The following is a 17,118-nucleotide window of genomic DNA, read 5'->3' on the forward strand; positions in this document are numbered from 1 at the left end:
TGCTTGGATTTGTTTTCCCTTCCTTTTTGTGTTTGTGATTCAAACTTAAAATACTTGAACAAATTAACCAGAATGTAAATAGACTCCCCTAAATCTTTGAGAAACTCTGATCCATGATAATTTGTCAGTAACCTGTGCGCTCTCTGGTGAGCGTCGTATTGGCCTCCAGCCTTTCTGGAGAGCTAACAGTAGCTCTGAGTTTAATATGTGATAAACTCTGTCAAATACTTCTTTGACAGGTGAACCTTGTGAAAATTCAATATTCAAAAAGCTTTATTAAATATATAGGATTGCCTAATTTCAACTAGTAGACCATTCTTGGACGTTTTCCCAGTTCCCTTCCTTTTTAGCTCTTTTAAGTAAAAGTTATAACTCTACTATGCTTTTGGTTTGGCAATGAGCAATATGTTTCCATTGTTATATCTCTATTTTACAATTTTCCAGAATTGTTTGGTGCAATTTTTAGAATGTGAGTCACTTGCTATCTTCACACTGGGGTTTTGAAAGTGTTTTTATAACTCTTCTGAGTGGAATGTTTCTCTGAAATTTTGCTCCCTACTCCTCCCCTCCTTCCTTTCCCTAATTCCTTTGAGTTTGTCTTTGTTAAACATAATCTTCAAGTGGAGTAAATTGTGTTATCTGACTCTCCCTGCTCACCAAGGTGCTAGAAATAAGCATTTCTGAGATAATCCAGGGGAGGGGAAAGCCACTGATGTCATTAGCTTCCCCAAAGGAAAACAAATCAGTTTTGTGAGGTAATATTGGGATTTCTAGAAGATGATTATATTCCAGGCTTTGTTTTTAAAGGGTGGAGGGGGGCTGGGGGCCAGTTCTCTGCCTAACAAACAGTAAAGGCATCCGTTTTCTTTTCTTTCATTCAAATTTATGGTTCTCCAGGAGGGAGAGAGAGACCAGGCACCATCTTCTTGCCAATGTGAATTAACTCTTCATTGACCAGATTCTTTGGACATCCACTTCCCACCCATTAGTTTTCTGAGTAGCAAAGGTTTTGATGTACTTGGAACTAACATGGGTCTTTTGTTCAAAAAGCTCAACATAAAATTTTGAAATGAGAACTGTAATCCTACACTCTGCAAGCTGATTTTTATAACCACTCCCTGCTGCTTTTACAAGCACAGAGATGGATCAAAGATCCACCAACACTGCAAGTTGAAAGGTAACCGCCGTGGGTTAGCATGTGTGATGGAGAGCAGGCACTCTCCTTGTCACCAGGCACCTGTGATCCCACTGAGTCCTGACAGGAACCCTATGGGAAGGTATTTGGTCCTCATCTTCGAAGGTCAGAGAGGTTGGATCAGCTCTCCAAGGTTCCCAACTACCAAGAAGAAGGTGCAGGGGTTTGACTCAGACCTGCCTGACTTTAGTGTACTCTATATACAGCAGATACAGAGCAGAATCCTTTGGAATATTCTGCTCCCCGATTTGGCTTTCATTTGAGTTCTCTAATGAGGGAATGTAATGCACAGGGAAGCCTGGTGTGCTGCAGTCCATGGGGTCGCAGAGAGTCGGACACGACTGAGCAACTGAACTGAACTGAACTGAGTGAGTGAATGGTTCACGCTCAAAGAACTCTCACAGACGAGACCAGTACTGGTTTTCTTTGAATCATCTAGTTCTCATAAACCAACCACTACAAGGCAGGTCCCACACGTTTCCTGGATGACTGACTGTTGGGCAGTCATGTCCGAGTCTTTGCAACCCCATGGATCGTAGCCCTCCAGGCTCCTATGTCCGTGGGATTTTAGTGTGTGGGGGCCCCAGTAGTTGTAGCATGTGGACGAGATTACTGGAGTGGGTTGACATTTCCTCCTCCAGGGGATCTTCCTAACCCAGGGATCAAACCCACATCTCCTGCGTTGGCAGGTGGCTTCTTTACCACTGAGCCACTTGGTTAGGAGAGATTTTTACTGTCATAATTAGTGTCAGACTTCTAAATTTCCAAGGATAAGGACCATTGTTTTACCTGTTTATCCTGGCCCTTAGCTTGTTGCTTGGCACACAGTATATGCTAAATAAACATTTGTTTGAATGAATGTATTAGGGTTCTCCAGAGAAACACAACCAATAGGAAATTGATTGATTGATTGGAATTGGCTCACATGATTATGGAGGTCAGTAAGTCCGATCTGTAGGGAGGAAGCAGGCTAGAGACCCAGGGAGAGCCAGTGTTCCAGCTAAAAGCCATCAGGCAGGAAGCATCAATATTGCAGATGAAGTCCAAAGGCAGTCTGCCAGAAATTTCTCTCTTACTTGGAGGAGGGTCCATCTTTTTGTTCTATTCGGTTCTTCAACTGATGGGATGAGGCCCACTGACAGTATGGGGGGCAATGTGCTTTACTCTATCAATTAAAATGTTAATCTAGTCCAAAAACACAGTGTAGCAACACCCAGAACGATGTTTGACTAGCTATCTGGGCACACTTGGCCCAGCCAGGTTGACACATAGAATTAACCATCACAATGAGTGAATGAAAAGCCGCAGTTTCTGGACTGTGGTAAAGCGAGTGGAATGTCAGGCATTGGTCTCTTACTGCAGACTTCAGTTAAAATGACATCTTGCTAATAAAAAGGGCTCTTCTTCCTGTGGGGCAGCTCCAACAGACCTCAGATTCTAATGCCAAGGTTCTGAGAGAACCTTCTTTGGGTCCCTTGGACCCAAGTGATCAGTTACCACTGAATCAAGTGAATTAAAGGGGTTGATACAGGTCCCATGCTCTCCAAGTTAAGGGGTAAGTATTTTTTTAGGAGTCAGAATCATAAAAGCATGTTAAGAACCCAGCTTTTCCAAGACCTATTGGAAAAATTAACCTTTATGTTGCCCAAGTATACGTAGCCATATGTAAGACTACTTTCTTTAGTTGTTTTAATGTAATTTGGTGGTTACTGTAGACCTCTGAAATTTGTAGATTATGTATTCTCTAAAATCATAACTCATGTCATGGGATCACATGTTAAAAATGTGCTGCAAAGTGAAGAAGCTGAGGAACATGTCCTTTCTTTGAGATTTAAGTAGTATTTCTTTTTGTTATTCACATACAAATTCACTTTCTACTGTACCTTTTTGGACAAAAAGTGATTAGAGGAAAAAGTTTTATTAAGGACATTAGCATTTTGCTCACTCAGGGTTGACATCTGCATAAATTCCTACTGTAGCCAGTTTTAAATCACCTCACCAAGTTTACCTCTATAGTTGTTCGCATATTCTAAAATTATTTTAACTTTTTATTTATATAAATACGTGCACTTAATTTTAAAAATAAAATTGAATTTTTTAAAGCTTATACCTATAATGCATACAGCAGTCTCTTATCTTCCTTTTACCTCATCCCCCAGTTCTCCTCCTTAAAAACAACCCCTTTGAACAGTCTATTTTCTATTGTTTCCTGTTTCTAAAAAATTATCCTCTTTCTGCTATTTCTCCTTTAATTATTTCTTTTCTTTATTCCAAAAGGTAATATATCAACATAGTTCAAAAGAAAAAGAAAAAGGGTAAAAACAATAAAGAGTCTCCTTTCCCTGCTCCTGAATCTCTCTGACCCCCTCTCTGCAGGCAGCCAGCATCCCTCACCCCTCAGATATTTTTCCTGAGACCGTCTCGCACAATGCACGACTGTTTACTGGTCAACTTGGGTATCATCTGTTGACTCAGCCACAGGAGATGGGAATTTAGCTTTCTCTCTGATACTCTGTTTTCTTGCTTTCCTTCTCCACAACTTAGTTACAGGACAAGTCTTCCTGAAATCATTGTTTGTATTATAATGACTGTATAAAAGTTGTCACTCCCAAGCCACATAGTTTATATACCGCATTTCATTTTACCCAGAGCTAATAAACACTTCGTTTTTTTCTTTAGATTTTCTATGAGCCTATTGTTAATATTTTTTTCCGACTTTCCAGCACATGTGTCACATGGCCTGTATTCTACTCCAATTTGGACTGGTTTTTGTTTTGTTTTGTTTCTCTTGTTTTTTCTCCGCTCCCAGTGAGCTGTTGTTTAGGGACTTGCTTTTGTCAATTCTCCCACGTTGGATTCTCTTTTTCTGGAGCCCAATATCTTCTTCTTTCTTGATTTAATTCTGTTTTTTCCTCAAGGGGTTTTTAAAGAAAGGGTACATGCAAGGTACATTTTGAGTCCTTGTATCTCTGAAAATGTCTTTATTCTACCCCAGGCATTTCATAGTCTGGCAGGGTATAAAATCCCTATCTGAAAATAATTTTTCCCAGAATTTTGAAGACTCCTCCACTACCCTTTCTTGCTACTGAAAAGTCCTTTGTTGTTCCCTTTCTCCATCTCTTTCGGTGTTTTTTCTTCCTATGTATTGTGATTTGCCATGATTTGAGTGTTTTTTCATCAATTATTTTGATTATCTGGTCCTTTTTAATATGAAAACTCATGCCTTTCATTTCTGAGAAAATCTATTTTATTTTCACTTAACTAATTCCTTCTGTTTCATTTTCTCCTGTTTTCTGTTCTGGAACTCTGCTTAGCTAAACAATACACCACTTAAATTGATCTTCTGATTTTCTTATCTTTCCTGCTACTGAGATCTTTGTTTTCAAATTTTTAGTTTCCAAAATGTCATTCTTGTTTAATTGTTAAGAAAATATCTAGTCATTTCATGGGTGCAGTCTCTTCTTGTTTGGCTCTGAAGATGTTAAATACAGTGCAGTTTTAAAACCTTTTTATCGTCCCTGTATTGTTTCCGTGGCCTCTGAGTTCCATTTTTTCAATTTGTTTGTTTGTTTCAGACTGTTCTCACATGTTTGGAGAAGTTTGACTGTCCACATACCATTAAGAGTGAGGCTCTAAGACCTTTGATTGCAGGTTTTGTGTGATGGGTTTGGTAATTGGCAGACCTTCTTTGAAGAATGATCTGGCAGTGAGCCAAGTTTTTCTTTGAGAGACTTCTAAAGGCAGTGTGGGAAGAATTTTTCTTTAATGGGAATATTTGGTTTCTTCTATGACTACATCTCCTAAGAATACTTCTGCTTTGGATAGATACAATTAATTTCCACCATTCTGAGAGCAAGAAAGAGAATGGAATCTGGAATGCCTATCATTCAGTATACAGACTTCGTTTTAATCTTCAGCTTTCAGTTTGGTGTGCTCTGTCTGACCTCCCAGGAGTTGGTCTGGTAACCTCAGATTAAATACTCCTTGTGAATAATAATTTTTTAACTTCTTCCCTAGCTGCAAGACTGGGTGTGTATAGTGGAATTAGCCATATAATAATATTAAGAATTTGGACTCTGTAGCCAGAAAGTTTGGGTTCAAATCTTGGTTCCAGTGGTTACCAGCTATGTGACCTCACTCAAGTTCCCTAAGTCCTGTAGTTCATGACTCCATGCTAAAGGTGAACAGTTCAATGCCCAGGGAGGAAAAAGAACATGTTGAAATTTTATTTCTCTTTAACCTGAATTATTGACTTTATATTTTTAAAATGATTTCTCTTGTACAACCAAACCAATGAAAGCACAAAGGAATACAATTGCACACATGATCTTTCTGCAAAGATGGTGTGGAGTTTCCCACTGAAGTAAATCATTGTTCACAGAATTTGGCAAAAAGAAAAGGAAAAAGTCTCCAAACAAATAGCCCATTGAGAAATACACCATGACACGAGGATGATGCAATGGCAAACTGCAACATGGGAAGAAGCCCTGAATGAAAATTTTGTGTTACAAAAGGATCAAAAGCAGTCCAACAAAATGGCAAGGAAACAATATTTATTTTGAAACCTTACTCGTTTTTCATATGCAGAATTTTTAACAAGTCGTTTGTTTCCAGTTCACCACTACACTCCGTACTTAGAATTATCATGGGCAAGTCCTCAGCTGCTGAATTCCTTTTGCCTCTGGGAAAGGTGTGACTGTGGGCTGCAGAGAACCTGACACGGAGCCCAGCAAAAAATGGAAACAGAGCACCTGCCCCCAGAGAGTGCAGGAGGGCAGAGACACAGGCAGATCCTGGCCAAACCCCCAACACCACGATCCAAGGAGGAGACAGGCCTGGGGCTCTGTCCCACAATAAGCCTAGGCTGAGTGCTGAAAGTGGCCCTAAACCCCTCGACCTAGAATTTCTCTTCTGCAGATTTTCTGGCTCAGAACCACAGAAAATATGAAGGGTTTGAATGAAATCTAAAATATGAAATCATGTACCTTCTAAGGCTCGTTTGCCAATTTCGTTGTCACTTAATTTTTGATTTATCTATGGTGATTAAAAAAACACAAAAATATAGTGAGCTGCTGCTGCTGCTAAGGTGCTACAGTCGTGTCCGACTCTGTGCGACCCCATAGATGGCAGCCCACCAGGCTCCCCCATCCCTGGGATTCTCTAGGCAAGAACACTGGAGTGAAAGAAAGCATTTTAAATAAGAGAACTTTGAAAAGGTGTTTGTACAAGGATATTTTCCCATTTGTTTATAATATTGTTTTATCCACATTAGAGGGTTGGTTAAGTAAGTTATGCTACATCCATAAAACAGCATACTCTGCAACCATGCACTGAAAATTGGGCTTATAGAACCAAACAGTTCCATAAGGGAAGTTATCCATGACATGTTATTGGTAGGATGTGAAAGAAATGATAAATTACTGTGAATTATGTTGTTTTAATAAGCACTGTTTTAATAGTATGTTTGACTAGAAAAGCATATAACGTGATGCTAAATTGTCTAGTAATCATTTCTCTGTGGTAGGATAATAGATGATAGTTGAATTTTTGCAAAGAACGTTTATTGCTTTTGAAACTAGAAAAAAATGTATATGGCTAAAAAGTGACCAAAGGCTGGCGGTGGTAAGCATAAAATTAGAAGAAAATGACCTTAATATACACTTAGTGGAGAATCATGATTCACTGAAATTAAAATCATAGAGAACTTCTTTGAAAGAACTTAACATGTTCATTTTCCATTTTCTCAAATGAAACCAGTTTAATAGGCTTAAAGATATAAAAATGTTTTTTAAATTACAAAGTCTAGTGGTTGATTCAATTGCATTGTTAAAAAAATCATTAAATGGTATTCCCAAATTATTGATTTTTCCAATTCTAATCTAGCACTTATTCAAACTTCTTTAAAAGATTTTCATTTGATATAAATTCTGTACACTGCAAGGACTTTGTTCTCTTTGAGAAATCAATCCACACTGAAGGGTGGAGAGGTTGCTCTTTTAACAGAGTTAGAGCCAATATTTCAGGCAGATTCTTAGAAGTGTGTCATTGTGAGTGGCATGCCTCAGAAAACAAACTCTCACACTATAATATAGATTTAACGTTTCTTGTTTGCTGTTTAAAATGATCCCTATATTTGTTATCTGGAAGACGGTAGTCTTAGTAATTTACTCGAAGAAAAACTCTGTGGGACTTCCCTGGTGGCTCAGTGGTTAAGACTGTGCTTCTACTGCAAGAGGTGCGGGTTTGATCTGGGCTCAGGGAACTAAGATCCCACATGCCTCTCGGAGTGGCCAAAAAAAAAAAACCCCTGTGTGATATGCTGTGCTATTACAATCTACCTTAGTGTATGAATTTGAATTTATTTTCATTTGACTATTTGAGGAAGCATTTTTTATCTGTCATCCTTCTGATGCAATCCAAAATTTATAGATGTATATGTGTGTGTGTATGCTTAGTCGCTCAGTCATGCCCAGCTCTTTGCAACCCCACAGACTATAGCGGCTCCTCTGTCCATGGAATTCTCCAGGCAAGAATACTGGAGTGGGTTGCTGTTTCCTTCTCCAGGGGATCTTCCCAACCCAGGGATCAAACCCAGGTTTCCTGCATTGCAGGCAGATTCTTTACTGTCTGAGCCACCAGGGAAGCTCCATCAGTTCAGTTCAGTCACTCAGTCATGTCCAACTCTTTGCGGCCCCATGAATCACAGCACACCAGGCCTCCCTGTCCATCACTAACTCCCGGAGTTCACCCAGACTCACGTCCATCGAGTCAGTGATACCATCCAGCCATCTCCTCCTCTGTCGTCCCCTTCTCCTCCTGCCCCTAATCCCTCCCAGCATCAGAGTCTTTTCCAGTGAGTCAACTCTTCGAATCAGGTGGCCAAAGGACTGGAGTTTCAGCTTTAGCATCATTCCTTCCAAAGAAATCCCAGGGCTGATCTCCTTCAGAATGGACTGGTTGGATCTCCTTGCAGTCCAAGGGACTCTCAAGAGTCTTCTTCAACACCACAGTTCAAAAGCATCAATTCTTCGGCGCTCAGCCTTCTTCACAGTCCAACTCTCACATCCATACATGACGACTGGAAAAACCATAGCCTTGACTAGACGGACCTTTGTTGGCAAAGTAATGTCTCTGCTTTTGAATATGCTATCTAGGTTGGTTATAACTTTCCTTCCAAGGAGTAAGCGTCTTTTAATTTCATGGCTGCAGTCCCCATCTGCAGTGACTTTGGAGCCCAAAAAAATAAAGTCTGACACTGTTTCCACTGTTTCCCCATCTATTTCCCATGAAGTGATGGGACCGGATGATGTATACAAATGTATATTTATTTATAGGGCATTTTACTAGAGAAGATAGCCCTAACTCATAGTATTTGTAAAGATGTTAATATTAATGAAGCCTCCTTATAATCCTTGGTCATAACAGTGACAAAAGCACCAACCTTGTGAAGTATTCCTCCAGCCTTCCAGATAGTCTCTAATGGATTTGAATTTCTGACTCCCAAAGGTCTGCATGTGGCGTCTGTCCGTGCCTGGATACGGTGCACGTGAACCATGTACATTTCCCCTGCAGCCCAGTGCTTTGCACGGATGAGGCACGTGTCTCTTCACAAAGGCATCCCCGCAGGCAGGCTCTAGCTTCATCTGCATCTCCAATACAGATGCGCGTTTGTGTGACCGCGGAGGCATTGATGGTGCCTGCAGCTGGGATGTGGCTGGTACATTTCAATCCACCCCGTAGCAAAATACGTGCTGAAGTGAATGGCTTGATTGGTGGTGCTAACACTATTTGCCTTTTAATTAAAGTGGAGGCGGGGGAAGGACTGGGGGGAAGGAGGAGAAGGAGAAGAAAGAGGAGGTAAAACAAGGTGTAATCAGGCCCAGTGATAAAGTAACTTTCATTCCCAGTGAAACAAGCAATTAGTCTATGTAAAGCATTAATCTGCATTAGTCACTATTTCTGTTACCATCCCTGAGGAGAAATGAAAACAGTTTTAAAATGCATGAGGAGGATTGAGCACTAGCAATGGCATGTTTAACAGGACCCTGGCTCAGTGAGGTGAAGGCTGGTGGTGGAAGAAGAGGGGGTTTGCGGGGAGTTCGTTGTAAAGCATCTGCGGGGGGTGTTTTTTTCTCAACCCAGCTATCCTGCTGCAACAACCACCAAACACAAGTTGGTCAGCGCCAAGCATCTGCTTTTGAGTGCTAAGCACATTCTTCCACAAGCTCAGTTGTAGGCAAGCTCTGGAGCTTTCCTTCCTTCTGGGAAATTTGATGGGAATCAGGGTGGGTCTGGGAAACATCTTCAGAGGCCCCACATATGAGGTACAGATTGAGCCCTACACAAGGGGCTAAGACCAGCCAAGTCCTCCACCCTTGTTCATGGCCCTGAGAAAAGGGTACTTTTTCCTGATGGCTCAAAGAGCTACTGGTCAAAAACAGACTGCTCTAACCAGCTCACGATGCTAGCTGTTGTCACTGGCTCTTAATCAATAGCCTAAGCAGACACTTGGCTAAGCCTGTTATTATCGTACTTAATACTCATAACCAGCTCACGAAGTGGTCCCTACCATTAATAGCTTTTTATCAACGAGGAAACGGAGGCTTAGAAAAGGTAAGTGGCTTGTCCAAGATGACCTGGCTAGTAAGGGGTGTGGCCAGCTTTAGAAAGGAGGCTGCTGGCTACAGATGAGCATACCTAGCTTCTGGGAAGAGTCAGGGTTTTCTGTGCCCAGGTAGTCAAATATAAACCATCAGAGATATTTACCCTGTACATATTTGATATTTGATCTTGTTTTACATAGCTCTGTATCCCTCACAGCTCCTACCTCAATGCTTTTTGCATAGCAGAGTTTCAGTAAACATGCATTAAATTAACTAACAGAAAAAAGATGGTACATCTTGGTTCAGGGGTTAGAGACTGTGAGTTCTGCTTGTAAAATGTTTTTCTTTTGAAAGGTTTCAAAGTTACATAAAAAGTAAATTTCTTTCTATACAACATAGAAAGAATAGTATAATGAACCTACATGAATTCAAACCCAGTGTCGATAATTAGCAACATTTTGCCAGCCTTGTCCATTCCCTACCAACTTTTTGCTGTTTTGGTTTTTGCTGATTAATTTTTTAAATTAATTTATTTTTATGGGAGGATAATTGCTCTACAGAATTTTGCTCTTTTCTGTCAAACCTCAACATGGATCAGCCATAACTATACATGTATCTCCTCCCTTTTAAAATTGTCTCCCATCTTCCTCCCCATCCTACCCCTCTAGATGGATACAGAGACCCCCTTTGAGTTTTGGTTTTTGCTGGTATATTTTAAAGTGAATCCCAGGTAGGTCATTTCAATTATAAATGCTCAGTATAAGTAGCAAAGACATAAAAACAACATCGTAATTACCATGTAATTATCATACCTAATCACATTAATAATAATATTTTCATATCATCTAATACTTCAAGCTGGTTGTCACAAAGGCATTTATTTGGTTTTGGCTGTGCCGGGTCTTCGTTGCTGTGCTCGGGCTTTCTCCAGCTGCAGCGAGCAGAGGCTCGTCTCTAGTTGTAGCCCGCAGGCTTCTCTCTGCAGTGGCTTCTCTTGTGCAGAGCGTGAGCTCCAGGCACAGGGGCTTCAGTAGTTCCGCATGCAGTCTCAGGAGTTGTGGCTCACAGGCTTTGAAGTTGCCCTTTGGCATGTAGAATCTTCTCGGACCAGGGATGGGACCCATGTCCCTTGCCCTGGCAAGCGGATTCTTATCCAGTAGACCGCCAGGGAAGTCCACCAAAGCATTTTTTAATACTTAGTTTGTGGAATCAGAATGGAACTTACCTGCATGTTGCGTTTGGTTGTCTTATACCCCCACCCATGCCTCTATTTTTAGTAACTTTTTCTTTTTTCCTCTCTACCTTTTTCCTTCTTTCCTTCCTCCTATTCCTCCTTCCCCTTCTTTCCTCCTTCCTTCCCTTTTTCTTTTCTATTTTCCCTTAGAAACCAAGGAATTTGTCCCATTACAGTGATTTTCTTTCTCTTTTTTTTTTTTACCATATTGTGTGGCATTCAAGACTTTAGTTTCCTGACTATGGATCGAACCCAAGCCTCATCCTCTGCAGTGAAAGTATGGAGTCTTAACCAATGGACCACCGAGGAATTCTTCTCATTCCAGTGTTTTTGTTTAAAGTAACAGGCATTTGTTTTTTGATATTTATTTATTTGGCTGCGTTGGGTCTGCACTGCGGTGCCCAGGCTCTTCTTTGGGGTGCGTGGCTCCTCTCGTTGTGGCACCTGGGCTCAGTAGTTGTGACACACTGGCCTGGTTGCCCCGAGGCATGTGGGATCTTAGTTCCCCAACCAGGGATTGAACCCATGTCCCCTGCATTGGAAGGTGGATTCTTAACCACTGGACCGCCAGGAAAGTCCACTCATTTCAGTGATTTTTAACTGACTCTGGAAACACTTCCTAGAGGGTATTGATGGTGCACAGTTGTCCGTTTTTCACTCCCAGTATCTCTGGGACGGTGTCTCTGTTGATGGGATTCTGGGCTAGCTCATAATTGTTCCTCCAGCACACAGATGTGTACTGGAGGGCTTCCATGTGCCCGCCCTGTATCCAATGTGGGAGATACAGCAGCATCGTGGTGGGGCTACAGCTGGACGGGGACAGAAGGCAGAGCACCCCTGGCTCCATCATTAAATTCAAGGCCCTAAAAAAGGAATGCAGGTGACACTTTCTCACGGTGGTCTCAGGAAAAACAGAGCTGGAAGGGCCAGGCCACAGGAGTGAGCAGCCCACCACCCCTCTTTCCTCCACCTTCCAGCCCAGATTCCTGCTCCCCCCAAAGCCGGCCTGGGTGCCCTCTCTGCAGCTGCAGCAGGAACTGCTGTAAGACGGCCTCCTTCTCAGGGGAGACATTTGCGCTCACCATCTGCTCACCCACCTGGTGATTCTGAATCAACGAAACTGCAGTTTGAAAATGTGACGGCGATTATGCAGATGGTGGTCTTCCCGAAAGCGCAGTCAGTGCATTTCATTGCCAGAAAAATGACCCTCCCCCTCCACCCCTGTCTTTTCCAGCTTCAGCCTGAGACCCAAGTTCAATGGAGACAGACAGTGCCTATGTGTCCCCTCGGCCTGTCGGGTTATCATTAGATGTGGGGCTTCCCTGGCTCATCAGCAGGATCCTCCAGGGTGTCCGAGGGAGGGAGTCCTTGTCAGCCTATTTATCAGGTCGCCAGCCTCCCTACAAGGTGGTAGCCAGCCACTACTATGATTCCTCAGGAACTGTTTCCTGGGAACAGGATGATTATTTTAGTAATATACCCACCTATACCTTTTAATAAATTTCACTATTAAAAAAATCCTATCTTTTCTTTATATAAAATGCAAGGAATTGACTGGTGCCTAAAGAATAAGCCCAGTGAAGGTGCAGAGAGCTCTGCTGTACATCAGCAATGAAATGTCAGCAAGTGTGATTCTTGCTATAGAGACAGATACAGTGAAAATAAACCCTCCAGGATGAATAAATCATACCTCCTAAGTCAACCTCATCAAATGCCTTCAAGATATTGATTGCTGCAACATCTGAGCAAAGCTCAGACAACTGTTTAATGGCTGTTTACCTCCAGGAGGCTTAAAGGATCCCCGAGCCCACCTCGTTGTCAAGCGCCTCTGCAACTATTTCCAGTACATTGAGTCCATTAGACGGTTATTGGAAATGGTGTGCGTAATGGGCTGATCTCTCTCCACACTCCATATGTGAGAATTTCTAACACTGCAATTACTGTGGCCTCGCCGTGCCCTGGACGGGCAGAACTCCTGGAAGCAGGGTGGGAATAATGGGGGAAGGAGATGTGGGTAGGTCTAGGGAATCACATTGGGATGAGCTGGGGGTGAGTGGGTGCTGCTGTATTCAGGGGTCTATAATATTTTTTTGTCCACTGAGTCATTTTCTTTGGATGCATTACGTCCCTAGGAAAAGAATCCAAGGATTTTCCCTCCTGTGTGTTTTCATTTGCTTCTTCATGGTCCATGATGTCAGTTGAGGTTGTCAGTACAATGAAACCAAACTGATGGGATGGGAGAAGGTTATTTGGCCATTTTCTTGGATCTTTGAGATGCACGTCAAATCTGGGGCTGACCACTCCACATTTACTTAGCCTGCCTGTGAGATTCACAGCAATTTTCCCAGCCCTGTGATCACCAATGATTTCAAATTAGCCAATACTACCATGCTTCTGAGAGTTCTCAGAAACATGGTGGAGAGTTCTGACAAAACATGGTCCACTGGAGAAGGGAATGGCAAACCACTTCAGTATTCTTACCATGAGAACCCCATAAACAGTATGAAAAGGCAAAAAGATAGGACACTGAAAGATGAACTCCCCAGGCCAGTAGGTACCCAGTATGCTACTGGAGATCAGTGGAGAAATAACTCCAGAAAGAATGAAGAGATGGAGCCAAAACAAAAACAATGCCCAGTTTTGGATGTGACTGGTGATAGAAGGTGGAGAAGGCAATGGCACCCCACTCCAGTCCTCTTGCATGGAAAATCCCATGGATGACGGAGCCTGGTAGGCTACAGTCCATGGGATCTCGAAGAGTTAGACACGACTGAGTGACTTCATTTTCACTTTTCACTTTCATGCACTGGAGAAGGAAATGGCAACCCACTCCAGTGTTCTTCCCTGGAGAATCCCAGGGATGGGGGAGCCTGGTGGGCTGCTGTCTGTGGGGTTGCACAGGGTCAGACACAACTGATGTGACTTAGCAGCAGCAACAGGTGATGGAAAGAAAATCGGATGCTGTAAAGAACCATACATAGGAACCAGGAACGTTAGGTCCATGATTCAGTGTAAATTGGAAGTGGTCAAACAGAAGATGGCAAGAGTGAACATCGACATTTTAGGAATCAGTGAACTAAAATGGACTGGAATGGGCGAATTTAACTTAGATGACCATTATTTCTACTACTGTGGGCAAGAATTCCTTAAAGAAATGGAGTAGCCCACATAATCAACAAAAGAGTCTGAAATGGAGTACTTGGGTGCAGTCTCAAAAACGACAAAATGATCTCTGTTTGTTTCCAAGACAAACCATTCAATATTACAGTAATCCAAGTCTATGCCCCAACCGGTAATGCTGAAGAAGCTGGAGTTGAATGGTTCTATGAAGACCTACAAGACCTTCTAGAACTAACACCCAAAAAAGATGTCCTTTCCATCGTAGGGGACTGCAATGCAAAAGTTGGAAGTCGAGATACCTGGAGTAACAGGCAAATTTGGCCTTGGAGTACAGAATGAAGCAGGGCAAAGGCTAACAGAGTTTTGCCAAGAGAACGTACTGGTCATAGCAAACACTCTCTTCCAACAACATAAGAGATGACTCTATACATGGACATCACCAATGGTTAATACCGAAATCAGATTGATTATATTCTTTGCGGCTGAAGATGGAGAATCTCTATAAAGTCAGCAAAAACAAGACCGGGAACTGATTGTGGCTCAGATCATGAACTCCTTATTGCCAAATTCAGACTTAAATTGAAGAAAGTAGGGAAAACCGCTAGACCATTCAGGTATGGCATAAATCAGATCCCTAACAATTATACAGTGAAAGTGAGAAATCAATTCAAGGGATTCGATCTGATAGACAGAGTGCCTGAAGAACTATGGATGGAGGTTCATGACATTGTACAGGAGACAGAGATCAAGACCATCCCCAAGAAAAAGAAATGCAAAAAGGCAAAATGGTTGTCTGAGGAGGCCTCACAAATAGCTGAGAAAAGGAGAGAAACTGAAGGCAAAGGAGAAAAGGAAAGATACAAGCATTTGAATGCAGAGTTCCAAAGAATAGCAAGGAGAGATAAGAAAGACTTCCTCAGTGATCAGTGCAAAGAAACAGAGGAAAACAATAGAATGGGAAAGACTAGAGATCCCTTCAAGAAAATTAGAGATTCCAAGGGAACATTTCATGCAAAGATGGGCTCGATAAAGGACAGAAATAATATGGACCTAACAGAAGCAGAAGATATTAAGAAGAGGTGGCAAGAATACACAGAACTGTACAAAAAAGATCTTTATGACCCAGATAACCACAATGGTGTGAACACTGGATTAGAGCCAGACATCCTGGAGTGTGAAGTCAAGTGGGCCTTAGGAAGCACCACTACGAACAAAGTTAGTGAAGGTGATGGAATTCCAGTTGAGCTATTTCAAATCCTAAAAGACGATGCTGTGAAAGTGCTGCCCTCAATATGCCAGCAAATTTGGAAAACTCAGCAGTGGCCACAGGACTGGAAAAGGTCAGTTTTCATTCCAGTCCCAAAGAATGTTCAAACTACTGCACGATTGCACTTGTCTCACACGCTAGCAAACTAATGCTCAAAATTCTCCAAGCCAGGCTTCAATAGTACGTGAACTTCCAGACATTCAAGCTGGATTTAGAAAAGGCAGAGGAACCAGAGAGTAAATCGCCAACATCTGCTGAATCATGGAAAAAGCAAGAGAGTTCCAGAAAAACATCTATTTCTCCTTTATTGACTATGTCAAAGCCTTTGACTGTGTAGATCACAGTAAACTGTGGAAAATTATGAAAGCGATGGGAACACCAGACCACCTGACCTGCCTCCTGAGAATTCCGTATGCAGGTCAAAAAGCAACAGTTAGAACTGGACATGGAACAATAGACTGGTTCCAAATAGGGAAAGGAGTAGTCAAGGCTGTATATTGTCACCCTGCTTATTTAACTTATATGCAGAGTACATCATGAGAAATGCTTGGCTGGAAGAAGCACAAGCTGGAATCAAGATTGCTGGGAGAAATATCAATAACCTCAGATATGCAGATGACACCACCCTTATGGCAGAAAGTAAAGAACTACAGAGCCTCTTTTTGAAAGTGAAAGAGGAGACTGAAAAAGTTAGCTTAAAACTCAACATTCAGAAAACTAAGATCATGGCATCCAGTCCTATCACTTCATGGCAAATAGATGGGGAAACAATGGAAACAGTGAGAGACTTTTTTTTTTTTTGCTCCAAAATCATTGCAGATGGTGACTGCAGCCATGAAATTAAAAGATGCTTGCTCCTTGGAAGAAAAACTATGACCAACCTAGATAGCATATTAAAAAGCTGACACAGGTCCGTCTAGTCAGAGCTCTGGTTTTTCCAGTAATCATGTATGGATGTGAGAGTTGGACTATAAAGAAAGCTGAGCACCAAAGAATTGCTGCTTTTGAACTGTGGTTTTGAAGAAGACTCTTGAGAGTCCCTTGGACAGCTAGAAGATCAAACCAGTCCATCCAAAGGAAATCAGTCCTGAATATTCATTGGAAGGACTGCTGCTGAAGCTGAAACTCCAATACTTTGGCCACCTGATGCAAAGAACTGACTCATTAGAAAAGACCCTGATGCCGGGCAAGATTGAAGGAAGGAGAAGAAGGGGACAAGAGAGGATGAGATGGTTGGAATGGTATCACCAACGACTGGACGGATGGACATGAGTTTGAGGAAGCTCCAGGAGTTGCTGATGGACAGGGAGGCCTGGCGTGCTGCAGTCCTTGGGGTCGCAAAGAGTCGGACACAACTGAGTGACTGAACCGAGCTTCATCATCACAGTTGGAAACCTGATGATGACTTTGGAGTGTGGCCTGATAAGCACCTGGCAATTGCCTCTCTTTTCAGCATTGTTGGTATTCTTGAGAGCTTTAGCCAGGATATTCATGCCCACTGTTATAGCAACAGGGAAAGATGGCAGAAAGCAGAGGTCTAGAATCGAGCTTGACACAGGAGAATGGCAGATTTGTGAATTAGTAAAGAGGTGGTAGTGGCAGTAAGCTGAATGGATAATGCAAATAATCTGATTGCTTTTTAATTTGGATTTTTCTTTTTTCTTTCTTTTTTTTGAGAAATACTCTCTAAAAATGGTTA

General features: G+C 42.0%; 1 pseudogene; it reads right to left on the minus strand.

Moving 5' to 3' along the window:
• Window positions 1-13,160: 13,160 nt before the first annotated feature.
• Window positions 13,161-16,912, minus strand: LOC106701236 (small ribosomal subunit protein uS8-like; annotated as a pseudogene).
• Between the last annotated feature and the right edge of the window lie 206 nt (window positions 16,913-17,118).

This window comes from Bos mutus, chromosome 17 (assembly GCF_027580195.1).
Source record: "Bos mutus isolate GX-2022 chromosome 17, NWIPB_WYAK_1.1, whole genome shotgun sequence".
Taxonomy (NCBI): domain Eukaryota; kingdom Metazoa; phylum Chordata; class Mammalia; order Artiodactyla; family Bovidae; genus Bos; species Bos mutus.